At 38.2% G+C, this 27,542-nt stretch overlaps 2 long non-coding RNA genes and 10 other non-coding genes across 12 annotated transcripts in view; 11 read left to right on the top strand and 1 right to left on the bottom strand.

Moving 5' to 3' along the window:
- LOC111483800 overlaps positions 1 to 27,542 on the top strand; it is a 371,642-nt gene that overhangs the window by 99,711 nt on the left and 244,389 nt on the right. The window lies entirely within an intron of this gene.
- Positions 263 to 346, top strand: TRNAL-CAA. Its single transcript has one exon. It is a non-coding gene; the product is annotated as a tRNA-Leu (tRNA).
- Positions 1,679 to 1,762, top strand: TRNAL-CAA. Its single transcript has one exon. It is a non-coding gene; the product is annotated as a tRNA-Leu (tRNA).
- On the top strand, positions 2,636 to 2,719 carry TRNAL-CAA. The gene has a single exon. It is a non-coding gene; the product is annotated as a tRNA-Leu (tRNA).
- Positions 3,569 to 3,652, top strand: TRNAL-CAA. The gene has a single exon. It is a non-coding gene; the product is annotated as a tRNA-Leu (tRNA).
- Positions 4,539 to 4,622, top strand: TRNAL-CAA. The gene has a single exon. It is a non-coding gene; the product is annotated as a tRNA-Leu (tRNA).
- Positions 5,136 to 5,219, top strand: TRNAL-CAA. The gene has a single exon. It is a non-coding gene; the product is annotated as a tRNA-Leu (tRNA).
- Positions 6,106 to 6,189, top strand: TRNAL-CAA. The gene has a single exon. It is a non-coding gene; the product is annotated as a tRNA-Leu (tRNA).
- TRNAL-CAA lies at positions 7,102 to 7,185 on the top strand. Its single transcript has one exon. It is a non-coding gene; the product is annotated as a tRNA-Leu (tRNA).
- On the top strand, positions 8,410 to 8,493 carry TRNAL-CAA. The gene has a single exon. It is a non-coding gene; the product is annotated as a tRNA-Leu (tRNA).
- Positions 9,365 to 9,448, top strand: TRNAL-CAA. The gene has a single exon. It is a non-coding gene; the product is annotated as a tRNA-Leu (tRNA).
- Positions 17,268 to 27,033, bottom strand: LOC111483801. The gene is made up of 3 exons (XR_002718419.1): positions 27,022 to 27,033; positions 22,144 to 22,150; positions 17,268 to 17,365 (listed from the first exon to the last, which is right to left on the bottom strand). It is a non-coding gene; the product is annotated as an uncharacterized LOC111483801 (long non-coding RNA).

Consider the following 27,542-nt stretch of genomic DNA (forward strand, 5'->3'; position numbering starts at 1 on the left):
AGCAGACATTGTCAATTTTATCCCATTAGGTATTGTCGTCAGCCTCACAGTTTTAAATGCCTATTAGAGAGAAATTTTCGCCGCTTGTTAGGATTGTTTCGGTCGTCTCTCAAACAGTTAGTAGATATTATCTATTCTAATATGTGACGTATCGTTGTCAGCCTCACAGTTTTAAAACGCGTCTACTATGGAGATATTTTCACACTCATATACGGAATGATAAACTCTCCTCTCAAACCAATCCAAGAATAGATCATTAGAAGTTAGGATGGCCGAGTGGTCTAAGGCGCCAGACTCAAGTTCTGGTCCTCATAAGAGGGCGTGGGTTCAAATCCCACTTCTAACATCAATTGTTATTGTGAGGCAAAATGTTAGCCAAAGTGGATACAAATCAACTATTGTTGTTGAGAGTGATATGATGGGTTTTAGGTCGAAAGTAGCTTGGGTATTAGATATAGTTAAGTTGACTCCGTGCCACGCTATAATGCTTTTAAACATTGTTTTTTACAACGCTATAATGCTTTTAAACATTGTTTTTTAAAACACCTGTAATTAGAGTTTAGTTATCTTACACGCCACGTCACAAACCGAATGATGGGTTTTGGGTCGAAAGTAGCTTGACTTCTAACATCAATTGTTATTGTGAGGCAAAATGTTAGCCAAAGTGGATACAAATCAACTATTGTTGTTGAGAGTGATATGATGGGTTTTGGGTCGAAAGTAGCTTGGGTATTAGATATAGTTAAGTTGACTCCGTGCCACGCTATAATGCTTTTAAACATTGTTTTTTACAACGCTATAATGCTTTAAAACATTGTTTTTTAAAACACCTGTAATTAGAGTTTATTTACCTTACACGCCACGTCACAAACCGAACGATGGGTTTTGGGTCGAAAGTAGCTTGGATATTAGATATAGTTAGTTGACTCTGTGCCACGCTATAATGCTTTTAAACATTGTTTTTTAAAACATCTGTAAGTAGAGTTTAGTTATCTTACACGCCACGTCACAAACCAAAGTTGATTGAAAATATTTACTAGAGCAATGCACTAAAACCCATTATAATAATGGTATGCTTCATTTGCATTGCAAGAAAGAGAGCTTGAACCTCAAGCCTTATAATTAAGGGCCACACGCTCTAACCAACTGAGCCATTCCAACCACTCATTTGTTATTACCCTAGACCACCATTAGTTGATATTATCTGCTATTGTTCTTTACGTATCGCAGTCACCCTCATGGTTTTAAACTGCATCATGTAAGGAGAGGTTTTCAAACCCTTGTAAGAAATGTTTCTTCACCTCTCTAATCGACATGGGATCTAACAATCCACCCCTTCTGAAAGCCAAGCGTCCTCAGTTGCGTATCGCCGGTGACTAGCTCGGCTATCATTCGTAAAAGTCCTAGCGCATTGCTAGCAGACATTGTCAATTTTATCCCATTAGGTATTGTCGTCAGCCTCACAGTTTTAAATGCCTATTAGAGAGAAATTTTCGCCGCTTGTTAGGATTGTTTCGGTCGTCTCTCAAACAGTTAGTAGATATTATCTATTCTAATCTGTGACGTATCGTTGTCAGCCTCACAGTTTTAAAACGCGTCTACTATGGAGATATTTTCACACTCATATACGGAATGATAAACTCTCCTCTCAAACCAATCCAAGAATAGATCATTAGAAGTTAGGATGGCCGAGTGGTCTAAGGCGCCAGACTCAAGTTCTGGTCCTCGTAAGAGGGCGTGGGTTCAAATCCCACTTCTAACATCAATTGTTATTGTGAGGCAAAATGTTAGCCAAAGTGGATACAAATCAACTATTGTTGTTGAGAGTGATATGATGGGTTTTAGGTCGAAAGTAGCTTGGGTATTAGATATAGTTAAGTTGACTCCGTGCCACGCTATAATGCTTTTAAACATTGTTTTTTAAAACATCTGTAAGTAGAGTTTAGTTATCTTACACGCCACGTCACAAACCAAAGTTGATTGAAAATATTTACTAGAGCAATGCACTAAAACCCATTATAATAATGGTATGCTTCATTTGCATTGCAAGAAAGAGAGCTTGAACCTCAAGCCTTATAATTAAGGGCCACACGCTCTAACCAACTGAGCCATTCCAACCACTCATTTGTTATTACCCTAGACCACCATTAGTTGATATTATCTGCTATTGTTCTTTACGTATCGCAGTCACCCTCATGGTTTTAAACTGCATCATGTAAGGAGAGGTTTTCAAACCCTTGTAAGAAATGTTTCTTCACCTCTCTAATCGACATGGGATCTAACAATCCACCCCTTCTGAAAGCCAAGCGTCCTCAGTTGCGTATCGCCGGTGACTAGCTCGGCTATCATTCGTAAAAGTCCTAGCGCATTGCTAGCAGACATTGTCAATTTTATCCCATTAGGTATTGTCGTCAGCCTCACAGTTTTAAATGCCTATTAGAGAGAAATTTTCGCCGCTTGTTAGGATTGTTTCGGTCGTCTCTCAAACAGTTAGTAGATATTATCTATTCTAATCTGTGACGTATCGTTGTCAGCCTCACAGTTTTAAAACGCGTCTACTATGGAGACATTTTCACACTCATATACGGAATGCTAAACTCTCCTCTCAAACCAATACAAGAACACATCATTAGAAGTTAGGATGGCCGAGTGGTCTAAGGCGCCAGACTCAAGTTCTGGTCCTCGTAAGAGGGCGTGGGTTCAAATCCCACTTCTAACAATTAATTGGTTAGACCACCATTAGTTGATATTATCTGTTGTTGTTTTTTACGTATCGCCCTCACCTTTGAGGGCCAAGAGTCCTCAGTTGCGCATTGCTAGCAGACATTTTTCATTTTATCCCATTAGGTATTGTCGTCAGTCTCACAGTTTTAAATGCCTATTAGAGAGAGGTTTTCGCCGCTTGTTAGGATTGTTTCGTTCGTCTCTCAAACAGTTAGTAGATATTATCTATTCTAATATGTGACGTATCGTTGTCAGCCTCACAGTTTTAAAACGCATCTACTATGGAGACATTTTCACACTCATATACGGAATGCTAAGCTCTCCTCTCAAACCAATCCAAGAATACATCATTAGAAGTTAGGATGACCGAGTGGTCTAAGGCGCCAGACTCAAGTTTTGGTCCTCGTAAGAGGGCGTGGTTTCAAATCCCACTTCTAACATCAATTGTTAGACCACCATTAGTTGATATTATCTGTTGTTGTTTTTTACGGATACGTATCACCTTTGAGGGCCAAGCGTCCTCAGTTGCGCATCGCCGGTGACTAGCTCGGCTATCATTCGTAAAAGTCCTAGCGCATTGCTAGCAGACATTGTCCATTTTATCCCATTAGATATTGTCGTCAGCCTCACAGTTTTAAATGCCTATTAGAGAGAGGATTTCGCCGCTTGTTAGGATTGTTTCGTTCGTCTCTCAAACAGTTAGTAGATATTATCTATTTTAATCTGTGACGTATCGTTGTCAGCCTCACAGTTTTAAAACGCGTCTACTATGGAGACATTTTCACACTCATATACGGAATGCTAAACTCTCCTCTCAAACCAATCCAAGAATACATCATTAGAAGTTAGGATGGCCGAGTGGTCTAAGGCGCCAGACTCAAGTTCTGGTCCTCGTAAGAGGGCGTGGGTTCAAATCCCACTTCTAACATCAATTGTTATTGAGAGGCAACATGCGAGCCAAAGTGGATACAATCAACTATTTGTTGTGTGAGCGTGATATTGATGGGTTTTGGGACAAAAGTAGCTTGGATATTAGATATAGTTAGTTGACTCCATGCCACGCTATAATGCTTTTAAAAATTGTCAAAACATGATTTTTGAGAATATCTGTAAGTACGAGTTTAGTTATCTTACATGCCACGTCACAAACCGAAGTTGATTGAAAATATTTACTGGAGCGAAGCACCAAAACCCATTATAATAATGGTATGCTTCATTTGCATTGCAAGAAAGAGAGCTTGAACCTCAAGCCTTATAATTAAGGGCCACACGCTCTAACCAACTGAGCCATTCCAACCACTCATTTGTTATTACCCAAGACCACCATTAGTTGATATTATCTGCTATTGTTCTTTACGTATCGCAGTCACCCTCATGGTTTTAAACTGCATCATGTAAGGAGAGGTTTTCAAACCCTTGTAAGAAATGTTTCTTCACCTCTCTAATCGACATGGGATCTCACAATCCACCCCTTTTGAGGGCCAAGCGTCCTCAGTTGCGCATCGCCGGTGACTAGCTCGGCTATCATTCGTAAAAGTCCTAGCGCATTGCTAGCAGACATTGTCCATTTTATCCCATTAGGTATTGTCGTCAGCCTCACAGTTTTAAATGCCTATTAGAGAGAGGTTTTCGCCGCTTGTTAGGATTGTTTCGTTCGTCTCTCAAACAGTTAGTAGATATTATCTATTCTAATCTGTGACGTATCGTTGTCAGCCTCACAGTTTTAAAACGCGTCTACTATGGAGACATTTTCACACTCATATACGGAATGCTAAACTCTCTTCTAAAACCAATCCAAGAATACATCATTAGAAGTTAGGATGGTCGAGTGGTCTAAGGCGCCAGAATCAAGTTCTGGTCCTTGTAAGAGGGCGTGGGTTCAAATCCCACTTCTAACATTAATTGGTTAGACCACCAATAGTTGATATTATCTGCTGTTGTTCTTTATGTATACGTATCGCAGTCACCCTCATGGTTTTAAACTGCATCATGTAAGGAGAGGTTTTCAAACCCTTGTAAGAAATGTTTCTTCACCTCTCTAATCGACATGGGATCTAACAATCCACCCCTTCTGAGGGCCAAGCGTCCTCAGTTGCGTATCGCCGGTGACTAGCTCGGCTATCATTCGTAAAAGTCCTAGCGCATTGCTAGCAGACATTGTCCATTTTATCCCATTAGGTATTGTCGTCAGCCTCACAGTTTTAAATGCCTATTAGAGAGAGGTTTTCGCCGCTTGTTAGGATTGTTTCGTTCGTCTCTCAAACAGTTAGTAGATATTATCTATTCTAATATGTGACGTATCGTTGTCAGCCTCACAGTTTTAAAACGCGTCTACTATGGAGACATTTTCACACTCATATACGGAATGATAAACTCTCCTCTCAAACCAATCCAAGAATACATCATTAGAAGTTAGGATGGCCGAGTGGTCTAAGGCGCCAGACTCAAGTTCTGGTCCTCGTAAGAGGGCGTGGGTTCAAATCCCACTTCTAACATCAATTGTTATTGAGAGGCAACATGCGAGCCAAAGTGGATACAATCAACTATTTGTTGTGTGAGCGTGATATTGATGGGTTTTGGGACAAAAGTAGCTTGGATATTAGATATAGTTAGTTGACTCCATGCCACGCTATAATGCTTTTAAAAATTGTCAAAACATGATTTTTAAGAATATCTGTAAGTACGAGTTTAGTTATCTTACATGCCACGTCACAAACCGAAGTTGATTGAAAATATTTACTGGAGCGAAGCACCAAAACCCATTATAATAATGGTATGCTTCATTTGCATTGCAAGAAAGAGAGCTTGAACCTCAAGCCTTATAATTAAGGGCCACACGCTCTAACCAACTGAGCCATTCCAACCACTCATTTGTTATTACCCAAGACCACCATTAGTTGATATTATCTGCTATTGTTCTTTACGTATCGCAGTCACCCTCATGGTTTTAAACTGCATCATGTAAGGAGAGGTTTTCAAACCCTTGTAAGAAATGTTTCTTCACCTCTCCAATCGACATGGGATCTCACAATCCACCCCTTTTGAGGGCCAAGCGTCCTCAGTTGCGCATCGCCGGTGACTAGCTCGGCTATCATTCGTAAAAGTCCTAGCGCATTGCTAGCAGACATTGTCCATTTTATCCCATTAGGTATTGTCGTCAGCCTCACAGTTTTAAATGCCTATTAGAGAGAGGTTTTCGCCGCTTGTTAGGATTGTTTCGTTCGTCTCTCAAACAGTTAGTAGATATTATCTATTCTAATATGTGACGTATCGTTGTCAGCCTCACAGTTTTAAAACGCGTCTACTATGGAGACATTTTCACACTCATATACGGAATGATAAACTCTCCTCTCAAACCAATCCAAGAATACATCATTAGAAGTTAGGATGGCCGAGTGGTCTAAGGCGCCAGACTCAAGTTCTGGTCCTCGTAAGAGGGCGTGGGTTCAAATCCCACTTCTAACATCAATTGTTATTGAGAGGCAACATGCGAGCCAAAGTGGATACAATCAACTATTTGTTGTGTGAGCGTGATATTGATGGGTTTTGGGACAAAAGTAGCTTGGATATTAGATATAGTTAGTTGACTCCATGCCACGCTATAATGCTTTTAAAAATTGTCAAAACATGATTTTTAAGAATATCTGTAAGTACGAGTTTAGTTATCTTACATGCCACGTCACAAACCGAAGTTGATTGAAAATATTTACTGGAGCGAAGCACCAAAACCCATTATAATAATGGTATGCTTCATTTGCATTGCAAGAAAGAACCAATAATGGTATGCTTCATTTGCATTCCAAGAAAGAACCTCAAGCCTTATAAGGGCCACACGCTCTAACCAACTGAGCCATTCCAACCACTCATTTGTTATTACCCAAGACCACCATTAGTTGATATTATCTGCTATTGTTCTTTACGTATCGCAGTCACCCTCATGGTTTTAAACTGCATCATGTAAGGAGAGGTTTTCAAACCCTTGTAAGAAATGTTTCTTCACCTCTCTAATCGACATAGGATCTAACAATCCACCCCTTCTGAAAGCCAAGCGTCCTCAGTTGCGTATCGCCGGTGACTAGCTCGGCTATCATTCGTAAAAGTCCTAGCGCATTGCTAGCAGACATTGTCCATTTTATCCCATTAGGTATTGTCGTCAGCCTCACAGTTTTAAATGCCTATTAGAGAGAGGTTTTCGCCGCTTGTTTGGATTGTTTCGTTTGTCTCTCAAACAGTTAGTAGATATTATCTATTCTAATATGTGACGTATCGTTGTCAGCCTCACAATTTTAAAACGCGTCTACTATGGAGACATTTTCACACTCATATACGGAATGATAAACTCTCCTCTCAAACCAATCCAAGAATACATCATTAGAAGTTAGGATGGCCGAGTGGTCTAAGGCGCCAGACTCAAGTTCTGGTCCTCGTAAGAGGGCGTGGGTTCAAATCCCACTTCTAACATCAATTGTTATTGTGAGGCAAAATGTTAGCCAAAGTGGATACAAATCAACTATTGTTGTTGAGAGTGATATATATGATGGGTTTTGGGTCGAAAGTAGCGGATACAAATCAACTATTGTTGTTGAGAGTGATATGATGGGTTTTGGGTCGAAAGTAGCTTGGGTATTAGATATAGTTAAGTTGACTCCGTTCCACGCTATAATGCTTTTAAACATTGTTTTTTACAACGCTATAATGCTTTAAAACATTGTTTTTTAAAACACCTGTAATTAGAGTTTAGTTATCTTACACGCCACGTCACAAACCGAACGATGGGTTTTGGGTCGAGTTTAGTTATCTTACACGCCACGTCACAAACCGAACGATGGGTTTTGGGTCGAAAGTAGCTTGGATATTAGATATAGTTAGTTGACTCTGTGCCACGCTATAATGCTTTTAAACATTGTTTTTTAAAACATCTGTAAGTAGAGTTTAGTTATCTTACATGCCATGTCACAAACCGAAGTTGATTGAAAATATTTACTGGAGCGAAGCACCAAAACCCATTATAATAATGGTATGCTTCATTTGCATTGCAAGAAAGAGAGCTTGAACCTCAAGCCTTATAATTAAGGGTCACACGCTCTAACCAACTGAGCCATTCCAACCACTCATTGTTTATTACCCAAGAACACCATTAGTTGATATTATTTGCTATTGTTCTTTACGTATCGCAGTCACCCTCATGGTTTTAAACTGCATCATGTAAGGAGAGGTTTTCAAACCCTTGTAAGAAATGTTTCTTCACCTCTCTAATCGACATGCGATCTCACAATCCACCCCTTTTGAGGGCCAAGCGTCCTCAGTTGCGCATCGCCGGTGACTAGCTCGGCTATCATTCGTAAAAGTCCTAGCGCATTGCTAGCAGACACATCGCCGGTGACTAGCTCGGCTATCATTCGTAAAAGTCCTAGCGCATTGCTAGCAGACATTGTCCATTTTATCCCATTAGGTATTGTCGTCAGCCTCACAGTTTTAAATGCCTATTAGAGAGAGGTTTTCGCCGCTTGTTAGGATTGTTTCGTTCGTCTCTCAAACAGTTAGTAGATATTATCTATTCTAATCTGTGACGTATCGTTGTCAGCCTCACAGTTTTAAAACGCGTCTACTATGGAGACATTTTCACACTCATATACGGAATGCTAAACTCTCCTCTCAAACCAATCCAAGAATACATCATTAGAAGTTAGGATGGCCGAGTGGTCTAAGGCGCCAGACTCAAGTTCTGGTCCTCGTAAGAGGGCGTGGGTTCAAATCCCACTTCTAACATCAATTGTTATTGTGAGGCAAAATGTGAGCCAAAGTGGATACAATCAACTATTGTTGTTGAGAGTGATATGATGGGTTTTGGGTCGAAAGTAGCTTGGATATTAGATATAGTTAGTTGACTCCGTGCCACGCTATAATGCTTTTAAACATTGTTTTTTAAAACATCTGTAAGTAGAGTTTAGTTATCTTACATGCCATGTCACAAACCGAAGTTGATTGAAAATATTTACTGGAGCGAAGCACCAAAACCCATTATAATAATGGTATGCTTCATTTGCATTGCAAGAAAGAGAGCTTGAACCTCAAGCCTTATAATTAAGGGTCACACGCTCTAACCAACTGAGCCATTCCAACCACTCATTGTTTATTACCCAAGAACACCATTAGTTGATATTATTTGCTATTGTTCTTTACGTATCGCAGTCACCCTCATGGTTTTAAACTGCATCATGTAAGGAGAGGTTTTCAAACCCTTGTAAGAAATGTTTCTTCACCTCTCTAATCGACATGCGATCTCACAATCCACCCCTTTTGAGGGCCAAGCGTCCTCAGTTGCGCATCGCCGGTGACTAGCTCGGCTATCATTCGTAAAAGTCCTAGCGCATTGCTAGCAGACATTGTCCATTTTATCCCATTAGGTATTGTCGTCAGCCTCACAGTTTTAAATGCCTATTAGAGAGAGGTTTTCGCCGCTTGTTAGGATTGTTTCGTTCGTCTCTCAAACAGTTAGTAGATATTATCTATTCTAATCTGTGACATATCGTTGTCAGCCTCACAGTTTTAAAACGCGTCTACTATGGAGACATTTTCACACTCATATACGGAATGCTAAACTCCCCTCTCAAACAAATCCAAGAATACATCATTAGTAGTTAGGATGGCCGAGTGGTCTAAGGCGCCAGACTCAAGTTCTGGTCCTCGTAAGAGGGCGTGGGTTCAAATCCCACTTCTAACATCAATTTTTATTGTGAGGCAAAATGTGAGCCAAAGTGGATACAATCAACTATTGTTGTTGAGAGTGATATGATGGGTTTTGGGTCGAAAGTAGCTTGGATATTAGATATAGTTAGTTGACTCCGTGCCACGCTATAATGCTTTTAAACATTGTTTTTGAGAACATCTAAGTACGAGTTTAGTTATCTTACACGCCACGTCACAAACCGAAGTTGATTGAAAATATTTACTAGAGAGAAGCACCAAAATCCATTATAATTATGGTATGCTTCATTTGAATTGCAAGAAAGTGAGATTGAACCTCTCACTTATAATTAAGGGCCACACGCTCTAACCAACTAGGCCATTCTAGCCACTCATTTGTTATTATCCAAGACAACTATTAGTTGATATTGTCTGCTTTTCATTCTTTACGTATCGCGGTCACTCTCATGGTTTTAAACTGCATCATGTAAGGAACTGTTTCTTCACCTCTCCAATCGACATGGGTTTTAAACTGCATCATGTAAGGAACTGTTTCTTCACCTCTCCAATCGACATGGGTTTTAAACTGCATCATGTAAGGAACTGTTTCTTCACCTCTCCAATCGACATGGGATCTCACAATCCACCGTTTTAAACTGCATCATGTAAGGAACTGTTTCTTCACCTCTCCAATCGACATGGGTTTTAAACTGCATCATGTAAGGAACTGTTTCTTCACCTCTCCAATCGACATGGGATCTCACAATCCACCGTTTTAAACTGCATCATGTAAGGAGAGGTTTTCAAACCCTTGTAAGAACTGTTTCTTCACCTCTCCAATCGACATGGGATCTCACAATCCACCCCTTTTGAGGGTCAAGCGTCCTCACTCTCGCATCGCCAGTGACTAGCTCGGATATCATTCGTAAAAGTCCTAGCGCATTGCTAGCAGACATTGTCCATTTTATCCCATTAGGTATTGTCGTCAGCCTCACAGTTTTAAATGCGCCTATTAGAGAAAGGTTTTCGCCGCTTGTTAGGATTCTTTCGTTCATCTCTCAAACAGTTAGTAGATATTATCTATTCTAATCTATGACGTATCATTGTCAGCCTCACAATTTTAAAACGCGTCTACTCTGGAGACATTTTCACTCATATACGGTATGCTAAACTCCCCTCTCAAACCATTCGCCGCTTGTTAGGATTGTTTCGTTCATCTCTCAAACAGTTAGTAGATATTATCTATTCTAAATCTGTGACGTATCATTGTCAACCTCACAATTTTAAAACGCATCTACTATGGAGAAATTTTCACTCATATACGGTATGCTAATCTCCCCTCTCAAACCAATCTTAGAATAGATCATTAGCAGTTAGGATGGCCGAGTGGTCTAAGGCGCCAGACTCAAGTTTTGGTCCTCGTAAGAGGGTGTGGGTTCTCAAATCCCACTTCTAACATCAATTGTTATTGTGAGGCAAAATGCGAGCCAAAGTAGATACAATCAACTATTGTTGTGAGTGATGATGGGTTTTGGGTCTTGGATATAGATATAGTTAGTTGACTCCGTGCCACACTACAATACTTTTTAAAATTGTCAAAACATGATTTTTGTTATAATCAAGGGTCACACTCTCTAACCAACTGAGCCATTCCAGCCACTCATTTGTTATTATCCAAGACAACTATTAGTTGATATTGTCTGCTTTTCATTCTTTACGTATCGCGGTCACTCTCATGGTTTTAAACTGCATCTTTAAGGAGAGTTTTTCAGACCCTTGTAAGAAATGTTTCTTCACCTCTCCAATCGATGTGGGATCTCAAAATCCACCCTTTTTTAGGGCCAAGCGTCCTCACTCGCGCATTGCTGGTGACTTGCTCGAATATCATTCGTAAAAGTCCAAGCGCACTGCTAGTAGACATTGTCAATTTTTTCCCATTAGATATTGTCTTCAACCTCACAGTTTTAAAATGCACCTATTAGAGAGAGGTTTTCGCCGCTTGTTAGGATTGTTTCGATCGTCTTTCCAACGGTTAGTAGATATTATCTATTTTTATTCGTGACGTATCGTCGTCAACCTCACAGTTTTAAAATGTGTCCACTATGGAAACATTTACACACTCATATACGGAATGCTAAACTCTCCTCTCAAACCAATTCGATAACACATCATTAGTAGTTAGGATGGTCGAGTGGTCTAAGGCGTCAGACTCAAGTTCTAGTCCTTGTAATAGGGCGTTGGTTCCAAATCCCTCTTTTGACATCTCATGTTATTGTGAGCTATAGTGGATAAATTAGTTGATATTGTCTCTGTTATGTCTCGTTGTCTCAGTCGCAGTTTTAAACCACATCTACTAGGGAGAGGTTTCAATGTTTCAGTCGCAGTTTCCACACCCTTATAAGGAATGTTTCAGTCCCCTCTCAAACGAATGTGAGATCTCACAATAAGTAGTCAGAATGGCCGAGTGGTTTAAGGCGCTAGACATATGTTTTGGTCCTCGTAAGAGGGTGTGGTTTCATATCCCACTTCTAACAACTCATATTATTGTGAACTAATTTTTGCAATACGGATCTAGACGGTGTATTGCATTGTCACAATAGTGAATAGGTTGGCGCACTACTAGGTTTGTTCTAAGTTGTTGAATAGTGCTACTGAGGTGTAGAGGGAATAGGAGGTGGTTGGGCTTTAGTGACATTGTTCACCCTGTTAATGGACTTGTAAGCTATCTACCCTTTTATTAGGCTTAGTGGAGATTTACATGGTTCGTAGGGTATCTAAGCAATTTCTAAGCAATTTAAATCACATCTCATATTTCTACGTCGCTCAAGACTAGAATTGTCGCTCACGATTCTAAGATGCTCGGTCTACTAAAAATATAGTGACCTAGGTCACGTGAAACAAGCCTAGCTCTTGTGCCCTATTCGAAACAAGCCTAGCTCTTTTCTATGTTTCAAAGACATTGGTTGACAAAGTTATGTGTTGAAGTCCAGCCGAGAATCGTTGAGTCGGTCGAGATTACATGCCGCATGCGCAGAGGACAACACGACTGTCAGGTCACAAACTCAAGTTCTGGGTCGCGTGTATGGGTTGCTTGACATTAGACTAAAAACAAATGGTTTTGTGTTTAGGTCGTAATTTCTAGGCTAATTGGAGTGGGCTGCAGATTGGGCTTGGAACTTGTGGGCCGAAGATGGAGTCGTGGGTTTGAAACATGAATACGAATCCAAGACGAATTGGAGTGGGCTGCAGATTGGGCTTAGAACTTGTGGGCCGATGATGGAGCCGTGGGTTTGAAACATGAATACGAATCCGAATAATTGGCCCGTCAACCCATCTTCTTCACCCGTAAACAGATCGAAAATCGTTGCGATTCCCCTCTTTTTTCTGGCAAGAATACTAATGATTCTAATGACATTCTTCCATGCTTGCCCAAGGGTTTGTCTTCTGGAGATTAATACAACACTTTTGAAATACCCTTATGTTTTTAACCCCAAAAATCAACATCAAATACGAACATCTTTGCGAAGTAGAAACCCATGATTTTCTTCTCAAACCCCTCTCTATTTTCTTTTTCGATCTCCATTGAAAAATACAGAAAAACAAAATGATCGAATAAAAGTTGGGAGGTTTGAGCATTGAGAAATTTAAAGGGTTTGGGGAATAGTTTTGAATACGAAATAAATGCCTAGCCGGAAATTGCGGGATTTCCAACGAGAATAAATGCTATATTTTTCTCAAAATCGAATCGTTACCGTCATAACTTCTCATCGTTACCTGCTTGGTTCCTTCACCAAAATCGTAGAGCTTTGCTCCGTCTATAAAAATTCATTTTTCTTATAATTTTAAATCAACCACATACAAATATATTCACAATTAAAATTTGACGATTACATGTTCTTACCTTAACATGAGGCTCCACTGGTACACCAACTTTCAGCTTGAATCTTTTCAAAGTTTTTTCATAAAACTTGTGTAGCATCACTTTTAGATCAACACATCAAAAAACTCAGATCAAAACTCCCAAATAATCTCATGGATCTTTTAAAATATCGAGACTAAAAAGTTAAAAAACGTACCACATGTTCTTCCACGATTCTTGATTGTCTTGGACGATTCAAGAGCCCAGAGTGCTTCTCTACAAGGTTCTATGAAGATTTCGTAATGAAAACCTAGCTAGAATCGGACTCCTTGAGGTTGAATAAGAAATTGTCAGAGTAGTTACTTCTCTTTCTCTCACGGGTTTATTTTTCTCTCACATCCTTTATTTTTCTTTCAATTTTTTTCTTTCTTTTAATTTTTGTCAATTAACTCCATTATTTTAGTTAGTATAGGTTTCATAATAAGCTAGACGCATAATGATTCTCAAAAGTTGAATTGGATCACTTTTCTAATTTATTATTATTATTTATTTATATCTTTTTGGAATTCTTGAGATTTTTCTCAAAGTCCTCATTTTGAAGGCCCGCCTCTAAAATTCTTAATAAAATTCAGGAAGTTTAATCTGAAAAGATAAATTGAAAAACTCACTCCTCGTTAAACTTGGGTGTATTTAATAAAACATCATCTTATTTAAATTTAATATTGTCTTTTCAAGGTGTGCCTCACCTTAGTAACTTTGTCAAGATTGACCCATACAGCTCAAATTGATCCTTTGAACTTTGTTTTTGTGTTTGAGAATGGAAATCAAAGAAATTCACATGGTGCTCTTAAAACCTTGTAATAAATGTGTTATTGTTTAAAACTAATTGAATTATATTCTATTTAGAACATTAGATTATTCCCAAATTGAAAGATATTAGTGTTATATTTTCACAACACAAATTCAAAGATATTGTGCGACACTTGTTCTAACCTAAAAAATAAGTCAGTCATGTTAAATTTAATATTGGCGTATGCTCGCGACATGGATCACGTTTAAAAAAAATGTTTAGAAGGTAGGAGCAAATAAATGCGTTGAAAATAATTTTAAAGAAATCAATGTTATAAGATAAAAGCGAGTAGGCAACAACGCCTTTGATAGCATATAACCCTGGTACAAAGAATTGACACCTATTCAAATTCTCCGGTAGTACATTTTGGGGCGTTTTACCCCTATGGGTGTAGATATAAAGCCTATCTAACATGAAAAAAGTAAAAAAAAAAATGTTTAGAACAAGCATATGCCCATCAACAAAAAGTTCTAGACAAGCATGACAAGGATATCTAACATTCGCCCATTGGCAACACGCCTTGAACAAGTATGACCGTGACATCCTCCCTCACTTAATTGATTGACGTCTTTGACAATCGACTCTTAACAAACTCAGTATTGTAGGATAAGGTTGACTTCAAGTCCATGGATGCACTTCTCACTCATCTTAGTATTAACAGTTCTCTTCCAATATGATAAGAACTATTTAAACCCACTTCTCGATTTGTTAACTCTTCCCATCTTCTTAGTTTGTGTCTGTTCTACTTTCTTGGCATGGGAATTTTTTGTCTTTGCATGAGGTCATACCACCTCCTTGTGCTTGATGTCTTTTTGGTCGAGATAGTAACGTTTCAAGTTACTAACGTGGACAAAAGGTCTAGTCTGCATATATGAGAGTAGTTGAATCCTATACGATACCTTCTCAACCTTGTGGATAACTTCGACTAATCGATAGTATTTTCGCACCAGTCTTTGGTTCTTGTTGCTTTGAACTCAGAGTTGATTCTTTGTAACTTTACGAGTCAAAACATGTTTAATAAGGATTTTGGTATTAATTATTGAGTAAGACTCTTATTTATCACATTTTAGTTAGTTTTAGGGCGTATATTGGAATTAATCATCTTGTTTAGCTAGGTTAAGATGTTTATATGACCTAAGAATGTCATATGAATTGATATACGTGAGAATTAAGCATTGGAATATAGTTTTGAGGTGACTATCGAACAATTAGTAACTTCGGTAAAGACTGTTACTATTTTAGTTAGCTAATTGATTGATGTATAATGGTGCATGTCATGTGGCTCTTGCATGTACCATTTTTATTATGTGATGCTTATATGTTCTTTGTATTGTCATTGATGCATATCATGTATGTATGTGATGTCCATTACACTATATTATGAATGAAATGAAATGCCATGTGTGAAATGTTATGTCTTACCATGTAAAGTTATGTGATGGATTACGTGAAGTTTTTCATGTATACATGATGCATATATGAATATGTTATGAACGAAAGGAGAAATGAAATGAAATAAATGTTATGTTATGTTATGAATGAAAAGCATGGGACCTCATGCTTGTATGTATGTCATGTGCATCGGGATACCTCCCTATTATGTTATACTAGTACAGATGCATATCTTCGATACTTATAGTTGTCATGATATCACGTGGGCCTTTTCTTTTCTAATGCGTTCGTTGACGTGTAATATGTTGTGTCCGATCAAGTCAGCCAAGGGAATACGTATACAAGCACGTTTGGTGGGTCCATGTGTGCGTACATGGGCCGTGTGTGTAGAAGCACCATGCATCGAACTCTTCCCGGAACTAAAAAGTACCAAAGGTCATGTTACATTTTTTAAATGATAGGTCTCGTTCATATTTTGTGTGTGATTGCATTACTAATCCAAAGAGTGGGGTGACTTACTGAGTATTTCTTAAAATACTCAAGTCACGTGTTACCTTATACTTTTTAGATAAAGTTAAAGTTAAAGCTCCCATGCATGGATAATGGTAAATGTTGGAAAAGCCATGGAAGTTGATATGAACCACGACAAGTCAAGATAGATAATGATAGAGCAGTAGTATTGAATTTAATTAGTAGATATTAGGTGTTTTTAATGCAATTTGTTTTATATTAAAAAACAATGTTATTTTAATTTTTGTTTTGAATTGAATAGGTAATTCTATGACTTTATTTTAAAAGTATTTATTATGAATTTTCGCATCCATGATTAAAACATGCATGGGATGACGTCACTAATTAGCGTAAAAAAATTAGAAGCCTTACCCTACCTTTCAACACTTCTATTCCCTAGTCTTAAATGTCTTGTTACACTACCCTTCAACACTTCTATTCACTGGTCTTAAATGTCTTGTTAAGTCATTTCAATCCTTTATTTCTGCCATTTCATTGGAGAGATACCTTAAGGAATGGAAATTGGGTTGGAATATTAGACTTCAGTTGCATATTTTGCGTATTGTTTAAGTCATTCCCTTCTTTACTTCATTTTGTTGATGTTAAAAAACTTATCACTGTGATTGTATACACGAATATGTTTTGAGCTTTAAAGTGCTTTCTTTTCAAAATTTTAGACCACCAATGAAGTCACATGTGGATGATCTCCCGTAGATTTTAATTGTATCAATGCTCCACACTCTTGGTAGTGAGTGGAGAAATGTTGGGATCCCTTTGTTTCTACTTTTTTTTTATAGATCTTTACATAAAATGTTATTAGGGTGACGGGCGGGTAGATGCACGACGTGGATTGAGGTGATGCTACGTGTCACGGTCATGCTCGTCCAGGGCGTGTTGCCCATGGCCGCATGCCTATGGCAAGCCAAACCCTTGTCATGTCTTTTCATTCTAGTGTTTTTACTTTTGAAGTTCTAGGGCGTATGACGCCTCAAAAATATCATGTCTAGGCCTGCCAGACATGAAATGCCTCAAAATGTACTATAGGGGGATATGACTAGTTGTCAACTTCTCCCTACCCAAGGTTATATATGCTAAGCCGTTGTTATCTCTCTCTTGCTTGCTTATATAACGTCTCTTTCAAAAATCTCTCTTTCTAAAATCTCTCTCTACCCTCGTTTTCCAAAAACCTTCTTTTAAAACCGAGGCTAGAGGCTTGATCATACGTCGCTTGGCCGTAGGCGACGCAAGTACAAATTGGCTTAGCTCACTTGTCGTTGGAAAGTGAGTGTCGCACAATCGCTAGTCCGCTGCCTTTAAACGTGCGATTGTGTCACTACGCAAGGCTAGATTGAAGTTTGGGCATGTGCTGACACGTATTGGGCTAAGAAGACGATGGGTCGTGGAAGTTGGGCTTGGGTCAACTGGGTTGCGGGCATGTCTAAGGGCTAAAATACTAGTGAGTTTGGATTTTAGAACCTAGCTTCAGATACGAACATATTGTTTGGGTTCTGCGAATTTCCGAGGCTGAGGTTTAGTTTTAAGCTTGAATTTCGGCTATTTCAACGCTTTCCTTTGTTTTTTGCATTTGCTTCTAGTTTTTGGACCTATTTTTGGTCGATTTTGGCTAAGTTTTAATTATTCTTGCATAGTAATTTACTAAAACATTAGCCAACTTTTATATTTAGTTTTATTTTTTTTCATAATTATCAATATTTCTCTAACTCGAAGATTGAAAATACAGTCAAGTCAACCATTAGAGTAGACGTGTCATAATTTTGATATCAAAGTTCTAATCCAAAGATCTAAATTCCTATAACATGTAGACCGTACTCCATAGCAATTTCTAATCTTAAATTAACATCACATTAACACATGCTTAATTCTTGAAATTTTATTTTTTAGTTTAAAACGTACGTTATTCGATATGAGATCTAAAAAAATGCATGGGATTTACACCGTTGACGAAGAGGAAGGTTTGAGAACAAGACTTTACTACATTGGGTCCTTTCATGTCGATCTATTCCCCCTTGTGTTGAAACATTGTTGCTCGTGACCCACACATGGCCGGTCAACTATTCTAAATCTTGCGTCAAATGATTTTATGATAAATGGAAATGTAAAATATTTGCATAAATATGAGAATCAGTATTTTGTTTACACACCCTTATAAGGAATACATTTTGAGAATATATCAAAGTTCCAATTAGTTCTCTTACACGCCACGTCGCAAAACGAAGTTGATTGAAAAATTCTACAAGGGAGAAGAACAAATATCGTTATAAGTTATGCTTCATTCCCATCACTAGAAGAAGGGCTTGATGACCTCCGACCTTGTGGTTAACAGCCACACGTTCTAACCAATTGAGCGATTCCAGTGAATCATTTGTTACAATCCAAGACCACCATTAGTTGATATTGTCTGCTTTCGTTCGTTACGTATCATTGTCACCCTCATGGTTTTAAACTGCATCTATTAAGGATAGGTTTTCAGACCCTTGTAAGAAATATTTCTTCACCTCTCCAATCGATGTGAGATCTCACAATTCACCCATTTTGAGTGCCAAGCGTCCTCATTGGCGCATCGCTTGGTGACTAGCTCTCATATCATTCGTAAAAGTACAAGCGCACTGCTAGCAGACATTGTCCATTTTTTCGATTAGGTATTGCCATTAGCCTCATAGTTTTAAAACGCGCCTATTAGAGAGGTTTTTGCCGCTTATTAGGATTGATTCGTTCCTCTCTCCAACCGATAGTAGATATTATCTATTTTAATCTATTACATTTCGTCGTCAACTTCATAGTTTTGAAACGCGTCTACTATAGAGACATTTACACACCCATATACGGAATGTTAAACTCCCCTCTCAAATCAATCCGGGAACACACCATTATGGTCCTCGTGAGAGGGTATGGGTTCAAATCTCACTTCTGACATTTCATATTAGTTTGAGGCAAAACGCGAGCCAAAATAGATAAAATCTACTACTGTTTTTGGTCTTGGGTGGAAAGCCTACCTCTTGTGCCCTATTAGATTGCTACTTTTTAGGTTATCTAAAAAAATTATTTAAAATTGATTTTTGAAACCATCATAAAGATTAAAAAGTGAAAGAATGTGAATTAAAATTTTCAATAGTATTTTTTATTTTTGACTATTTTCTTTTATAGTGTTCTATTTTTTCCTTTCCATATCATTTTGAAATTCCACTGGTAAGACTCTCAATAAAATGTCACTTAAAAAAAATTAGAAAAATTAATTATAGTTAGGGTTTTAGCCTTACAAAAATGATGTTAGATTATTTTTATCTTCTAAAATGGTTGTACTATACTTTTGGTGAAGGTATCAACCACGGATAGAATCAAGCTTGATGATATGAAAAATTAAAATCGAAGGAAAATGACACCTCCAACATCCATTTGTGAAAATGGAGGTTGAACAACCATGGTTGTTGGTTGAATTGAATTGGACCAGTTGGACTATTTTTATCTCTTGTAATTCACTTTGACATCTTTGTTTTACCATTTTTTTTTTTAGTTAAATGCAACTATTAGAAACTAATTGGAAGATTTTGGAAAATTTAAGAGGAAAATAGCTTGAATCAAACTTTAATTTATATATGTTATATGGTTGAATGGACGAATTAAAAACGTGTTAAACAAGGGTTTATATAAATTTAATAATTGAAGTTTATGTTTGAGTTATATTTAAAAATTAGACTTGAAAATTTATTTATTTAAGCATGTAGTAACTATTAGCATATAGAACTATCCTAAACTCCTAATGTGGTTGAATGATACTTGATATATAGTTGAACTAATTGATATTGATTTGATAAATTACATTACTGCTTTAAATAAGTGAAATATCAATGTATGATTGAATGATAGCATGAGATCTCAAATCGTTAGAGAGGGGAACAAAGCTGTAAGGACCGAGTTGACTCGATAACTCTAAAAGGTGGGTAATATTTTTCATGAAATAAAACAAAGGAATTTAAAACATTATATTTACGTTGTATCAAAATAAAGTTTATACATAAGTATTTAAAACACAACCTACTACTTAAAACACAAAATAAGGAACAGACACAAAACATTTTAAGACAAAAGGGTTGAGGATGAAGGGTGAGATTAGTCTATGGCACTTGCTCCCGACCTCAATTAGCTCCTTATTACCCGAAAAAAAATGGAGAAGGAATGAGTACAAAGACTTAGTAAGTAGTCTCCTTGTAGTCTCTTAATCGTGTCCTTGATATGCTAGGGTACCACATTCTTTATTCTTGTCTTGTTCTTCTTCTTGTTCTTGTTTTTGTTCTTGTGGTAAGTACTTATGCCCTCTACTTCTTGTTCTTTACTTGGGGTTCTTATCATGATCTATCCTGAGGACCTTGGTCTCTTGATTTTTAAACCTTAGTTATTCTTTAAGTGCCTGAGTACCATGGTTCTTTGTTTTTGTCCTTGGAACCAGGATCTTGATTCATGTTCTAGTCCTTGATCTTTCTCTTATTCTTGGTACTTTCTTGGTTCTTGATTCGTTCTCCAATACACTCCCCCTAAGATTTACGGCACTAGCCATGCACTTGACCATCCTGTGTCCAAGGCTTCATGTGTTCCAAGCGACACAACCTTAACCTACGTCCAAGGCTTCATGTGTTCCAAGTGACATAGTCTTAACCCGCATCTTAGGTCTTGCCCTTTGATACAGTCTTCTAACGTATGCCCAAGGCTTCCTGCGTTCCAAGCGACATAGTTTGAAGACCTACATCCAAGGCATCTTACGTTCCAAGCGATGTAGTCTAATCCTACATCAAGGGCTTGCTTTATCATAGTTTGAATACCTACGATCAAGGCTTCATGCATTCCAAGCAGCATAGTCAAAGTCATGAGCATGTTGTACCGTGGGAGGTCTTAGGAGGTTCTTGATTCTTAGTTAAGGTAACTTACTCTCTTCTTGTTCCTCCATGGCCCTAGACTATTCCCCATGATAGACCATAAAGCTCACATGGTTGGTGCATACATGAACATGGCATCCTGCAAATCTTTTGGGTACCCATAGCATGGTACAGGACATCTCATCTAGGTGAACGAAACTTGAGGCCAAACATGACATCCTGCAAAGGAAACATGGTGCAGGGCATCCCACCTAGAAGAGGAATTCTTAGGCCTCAGAAAGCACTGCTTAGTGGAGGTCACGAGTCATTATGTAAATAATTAGAGTATTATCTAGCATTCTTGAGTTTCTGAGTTTGGGGACCTTGGTCCCTCGTCCTTGAGTGGTGCCTAGTAAAGCTTGTGAGGTGTTGTTCTTGGTTCTGAATCTTGTAAGTTTTTAAGGTCCATAATTCATTGAGGCCTAAGTTGTAACTTTCATTTGTAACCATATGAACCCATCTTAGCGTGAGTCGTTCTAGAAGGTCATAGATTCCTAGGAGTTCTTGGGAGGGTTCTAGAAGAGTCTTGATTCTTGTGGTGTTTCTCGGGTCCTGACTTGGTTTAGGATCCAAACTTTCTCCAATCAACTTCAAATCTCAAACATATCTTCATGTCCTTAAAAATAGTCCTTATAAGAAGTATCAAATCATTTGGAGCACGTATAGACCTTGAATTATCATAAGTAGTCCTAGGGGCATTTTAGTCATTTTACCCCTAATTCTTGGTTTTGCTACTCAACAAATTCCAATGGTTTTAAAACTTCACCATATCATCAAGCATCATAAAATAAGATCCACTTCAAAGTTATATAGTATTTGGAGGTCATCTAGGTCATGAACCATAGGTAGATAAGCTTAGGGGCATTATGGTCATTTTGTAACGTTTCTTGGTTTACCTACTTATCCTTATCCAATGACTACCAAATTTCATATATAACCTCAACATGCTATAATATGCTAAGGATTAAAGTTTCATAGGCAGCAGAGTTCATTTAGTGAGTTATTTATTGTTACCTAATTCTCAAGGAATTTGATCAGTTTAAGGCCTTAACTCATAGTTCTTTGAGCTTTCTTTCATACATTCTTAATTCATACTTGGTTTAGGGTTCATATGGAAATCCAAGTCATTCCTACAAGTATTTCTTAACAAAAAGTCTAAGGTGGCTACTTACTTCATCGTCGACGTTCGGGACCTCCGTTCTTGAGCTTCCAGTATCCGAATTACCTCAAATTTCCTTACACAAACTCCTTATTGTGTCTAGTTTCTAGAACCATAAAGATTTTTGTGAGAACCAGCCTGAACCAGCCATGTCATCGTCTTCTTCCCCCAGACGGGAAGAAGACACACGCGACATATAGCGCCCCCGTCTGAAACTCGCCCTCCACAGTTCTGATCACGTCGTTTTTTCCCTCGATTTCTTCATGAAACATAAAGATGGTGTTACAAGGAAGAGCTAGGAATTGAGTTCATATATTCTCATGTATTGTAGCCTAAGATATTCACTTCCAAAGTCCGTCCAAAATATGATTTTTCGCTGAAGCAAAAATAAAGAATTTCTTATTGGGTATCCGATTCTAGGGGTTTTCAAGGCTTGATTTCTTCACGAAACCTTTTCCTTATTCTTTCCTTAAGTAACATGAAATGGTTTGGAGGAACGAAGTTGAGTGTGTGTCCCCAATTTAGGAGAATCGTCCTCAGTCCGCTAGTTAGCTGAAATGCAAAAAAATCAATCTCTTGGGTAGATTGTTCTACGACGTTTCAACTCTCGATTCCTTCATCAAAGTTACTCAACTTCTTCCTCTGAAGCTAAAGGAATCCTTAATTTGAAGGAAAAGGGACTATAGATAGGAATTCGAAACTTACCCTCGATTTGAGCTCAAAACAAATTTTCTTCAATTGGACATGTTCCTAAGGTTATTTCTCTTCGTGGTCTTCTATGGAAACATTCCTTGAAGGTGTAGAAACTTATTGGGATCGTCCTTGCTCGATGAATTCTTGTGTATCCTTAGATTGGAATTTTGAGTTTTCCTTAGATTGGAATTTTAAGTTTTCCTTGAAGCTCTTTAATGGAGGATTGGATTGGGGGAATAGTTTCTAGGCATTTTCAGCACTCTATTCCTTCATAGAACTTGTGGGTAATCTTGTTTAGAAACTATACGAACTATAGGAACTTGTGGCTTAATAGTTAAACTTTAATAGTAAACATTGTTAATGTATAATATACATATTTGTATCAAAAGAGTTTCTTGTGCTAGGACGTGCCCTAGGTGCATGTTATATCCCGTGCTATCAAGTTGTTACACAAAAACACCTCATAATATTTTTAGGGCCTTCAAGACTAACATTTCTATAGGATTTCTATGGTCCCTTCCTTCTAATGGGTTTTGAATATAAAAAATAGTTTTTTAGTCTAACCTAAATAAATATTATGAACTGAATACAACAAATAAGAGTATCATTCTTGCCTCAATTTTTTTTTTCACGTTGTTCGAACAAAAATTGAATAAAAATTGAATGTGTATCAATATGTTAATATTTGGTACATAGAGTCGCTATTTGACATACAATCTATCTTCTATTTTTGTATAGATAGAAAACATCTCATCTTATAGGGATATAATTTATTACCTCCAAGAAGTTCCTTATCTTATCGATCGATCTCTGTAGTCAAGAAGTTCCTTCGAGCTATTCCCCTAAGATTCATGCAAATTGTTACCTCCATCGCGCAGTTCGGCTACCTTAAGAACATGTTAGTTGAGGAGGTTTTTGTTCGTCTTAAGGTCCATGAGGAGACAATTTTTGGTTATGAAGACAAAAAGGAGAAGAAACACCTCTTACTCACATATGTGATGTGGTTGATCTTCTTTTTCTAGTACGAGGGGATGTGGTAGCCATAACAAGAAAAACAATGGTCATGGGCGTGGTCGTAGACATGGATGCAGACGTGGTGGCAGAGGAGACCATGACAATAACTCACAAACCCACGATAATTCCAACCCTTAGAAGGACAACTGTATGATCAAGTGTTACTCTTGTGGAGAATATGGGCACTATGCAGTAGAGTGTCGCAAGAAGAAGCGTGATGTGGAGGGAAACCTCACACTCACCAAGATTAAGAGCCCGCACTGATGTTAGTCAAGAAGGTGCCTAACCTGTTGATGCTCAACGAAGAGAAGGAGAATCTATGTTCAAAGAAAAAGGATGTGAGTGTACATGCTCAAAGAAAAAGAAAAATCTATGTTCAAGAAATTCAAAAGATTCGTTGAAAATGGGTATGATCACAAGTTGAGAACCTTGTGCACTAACCGAGATGACAAGTTCTTATCCCATAACTTCTCAAATTTTTGCAAGGAGGAAGGTATCAAATGTCAACTCACTGCTCTATACACTCTACAACAAGACGGTGTAGTCTACCAAAAAAATTGCATCATAATAAACACTACAAGAAGCTTACTCAAGAGCATGCAAGTCCTGACGATTTTCTGGGGCGAGGCAACATGCGATTTATCTTCTAAATCGTTTACCGACAAAGGCACTGGACACTTACATTCCCTCCGAAGCATGGTTCGACAAGACACCTCACTTTGAGTACCTAAGATTCTTTGGTTGTACAACATATGTTAAGACTGCAAAACCATATATAAAAAAGCTTGATAACAAAAGCCAAAAGATGGTGTACTTTGGCGTAGAGGATGGAACCAAGGCACACGAGATATATGATCCGTAACATGAGAAAATTTATGGAAGTAGAGATGTCGTAATATAAGAAGAGAAGAAGTGGGATTGGTGCAGCATTGGCGATAACAAGCGAACTGTTACAGAGTTCATTCCTCTGGAAGAAGAGGGGGACGCAATAGACCTAGAAAGTGGCCCCAAAGAACCACCAACAAATCCACACATGTCATCATTGGTAACATAAGCTATCTTTTGACTGAGCAACTCGCCGCGGGTGAGAACAGGAAGAAAATAATAGAAAGCTTGAGAGAACAAAAACCTTGTATTTTCTTGTTGCTAAAAACCATTACATTTGTTTCTTATTTGATTCAAATATTTAAATAACAAATATAGACTAAAAAAGGCAGAAGTGGCCAAGTGAATATGCTCCACTCTACCCTCTAAAAATAGCCAAATTGGCAAACTTAGTTTTTGGTACTCCACTAGTTGTGGGAAAGTTCTTTGCACAGGCTATCTTACAATTTCCTACTAAAACCTATAGTATATCTACCTTATTGTTTGAACTTCGATCTTTTAGCGTAGTTTCTTAAATTTCACCCGGTTTAGAGACTTGGTGAGGATGTCTCCAAGTTGTTCCTTTGTTCAGATGTCAATCTTGATAAGCCCCTAATTTGCACACTCCCTAATATACTGAAATCTGATCTCTATGTGCTTGCTTCGGTCATGCAAAACTGGGTTTTTGATTAGGGAGATTGTAGCCTTGTTGAACACATACAGTATTGGTGGATTGCCTTCTCTTCGCGTTAGAGACTTGGTGAGGATGTCTCCAAGTTGTTCCTTTGTTCAGATGTCAATCTTGATAAGCCCCTAATTTGCACACTCCCTGATGTACTGAAATCTGATCTCTATGTGCTTGCTCCGGTCATGCAAAACTGGGTTTTTGATCAGGGAGATTGTAGCCTTGTTGTCCACGTACAGTATTGGTGGATCGCCTTCTCTTGTGATCAGCTCCTCCACCAGCTGCGTAAGCCAGATCCCTTATGTGGTCGCTGTCGAAGCGGCAATGTACTCTGCTTCAGCAGAAGACAGAGAAACTACCTTCTGTTTAGTTGATTGTCAGCAGATCATGCCGCCTGAGAGAAAATAAATTATCCCATTGGTGCTCTTATGATCATCAACGTCACTGGTCATGTCACTATCACTAGCTGACCAGCTCAAGCTTCTTCCTTCCTCTCCCTGCTTCATTCCTATCGCTAGAAAAAGGGCTTGACGACTTTCGACCTTGTGGTTAACAGCCACACGCTCTAACCAACTGAGCTATTCCAGCCAATCATTTATTACAATCCAAGTCCACCACTAGTTGATATTGAATGGTTTCGTTCGTTACATATCGCTGTCAACCTCACGGTTTTAAACCGCATCTACTAAGAAGAGGTTTTTAGACCCTTGTAAGAAATGTTTCTTCACCTCTCCAATCGACGTGTGATCTACTTATCCAACCCTTCTGAGAACCAAGCGTCCTCACTGGCACATCGCCTAGTGACTAGTTCTGATATCATTTGTAATAGTCCAAGCGCACTACTAGTAGACATTGTCCATTTTGGCCCATTAGGTATTGACATCAATCTCATAGTTTACACATCCATATAAGGAATGCTTCATACCCTCTCAAACCAATGCGGGATTACACAATAAGTAGTTAGAATGGCTGAGTGGTCTAAGGCATCAAACTCAGGTTTTGGTCCTCATAAGAGGGCGTGGGTGAGGTCAGAGGCGAGCCAAGATGGATAATATCTACTATCATTTTAGGTCAAAAGCATAATTAGTTTATCAAATGATAATAAGAAATCTTCCGAAGGAAAAGTATGGAACCTCGTTTCTAAACTTGTAATTCGAATCACTAAATTAAATTGGCAAGTAGATGAGAAATACCCCAACTAAATGAGAAATACCCATAACCTCCCTATTAAATTGGTGGGTTACAATATATGAATTAAATGTGCTTATTAGTTCCTGAATTATTAGTTCCATAAATACAGCTGAGTTCATTAAATGCAACTTAAAGTGCATTTAGTGCATCTCTTTTTTGAAGCTCAACTTTGTACAACATATAAGGGAGGCCTCCAACGTCTTCCAGAATTTTCTTTGATGAGCTCACCATCGCTTGAATATAAGTGTACAAGGCTTGTTGTAGCTTGCTCTCGTCTTGTAATTGGAACTTAAGGTATGGAAATTTCTTGGTCGTGGTTCGTATCACTCTCCCCGTCTTAAGAAGGATTCGTCCTTAAATCCTAGCCATCATTTACATCAAAAGAACTCAAATCAACAACCTTAAAAGTTGCACTAACACCATACTTACCTGGTAAATAAATTTTATAAGCATTGTTGTTGATACGCTCAAGAAATTGAAAAGGTCCATCTCCTCATGGTAAAAACATAGATTTTCTTGGAGTAGAAAATCTTTCTTTCTTGAAATGCACCCAAGCCCAATCTCTTGGCTTGAAGATGACAATCTTACATCCTTTAATGATTCGGGTGGCAACCTTGGAATTTTGCTTCTCAATTTGTTCTTTTACTTTCTTCTGCAGTTTATGAACAAACTCAACCTTGACATTTGCATCGAAATTCACAAACTCTTTTGACGGCATAGGTAACCAGTCAATGGGGGTTAAGGAATTAAAGCCATAAACAATTTCAAAAAGTGTGTATTTAGTAGTGCTATGAACAACCATATTATATGCAAATTCTATAAATGGCAAACAATTCTCAAGTCTTAAGATTCTTATCAATAATAGCCCTAACCAGAGTAGTCATGATTCTGTTAACAACTTCAGTTTGTCCATGCGTTTGAGGATGACAAGTAATTGAATATACTAGCTTAGTTCCTAACTTACCCCATAAAACACGCCAAAAATG

Source organism: Cucurbita maxima, unplaced genomic scaffold (assembly GCF_002738345.1).
Source record: "Cucurbita maxima cultivar Rimu unplaced genomic scaffold, Cmax_1.0 Cma_Scf00009, whole genome shotgun sequence".
Taxonomy (NCBI): Eukaryota; Viridiplantae; Streptophyta; class Magnoliopsida; order Cucurbitales; family Cucurbitaceae; genus Cucurbita; species Cucurbita maxima.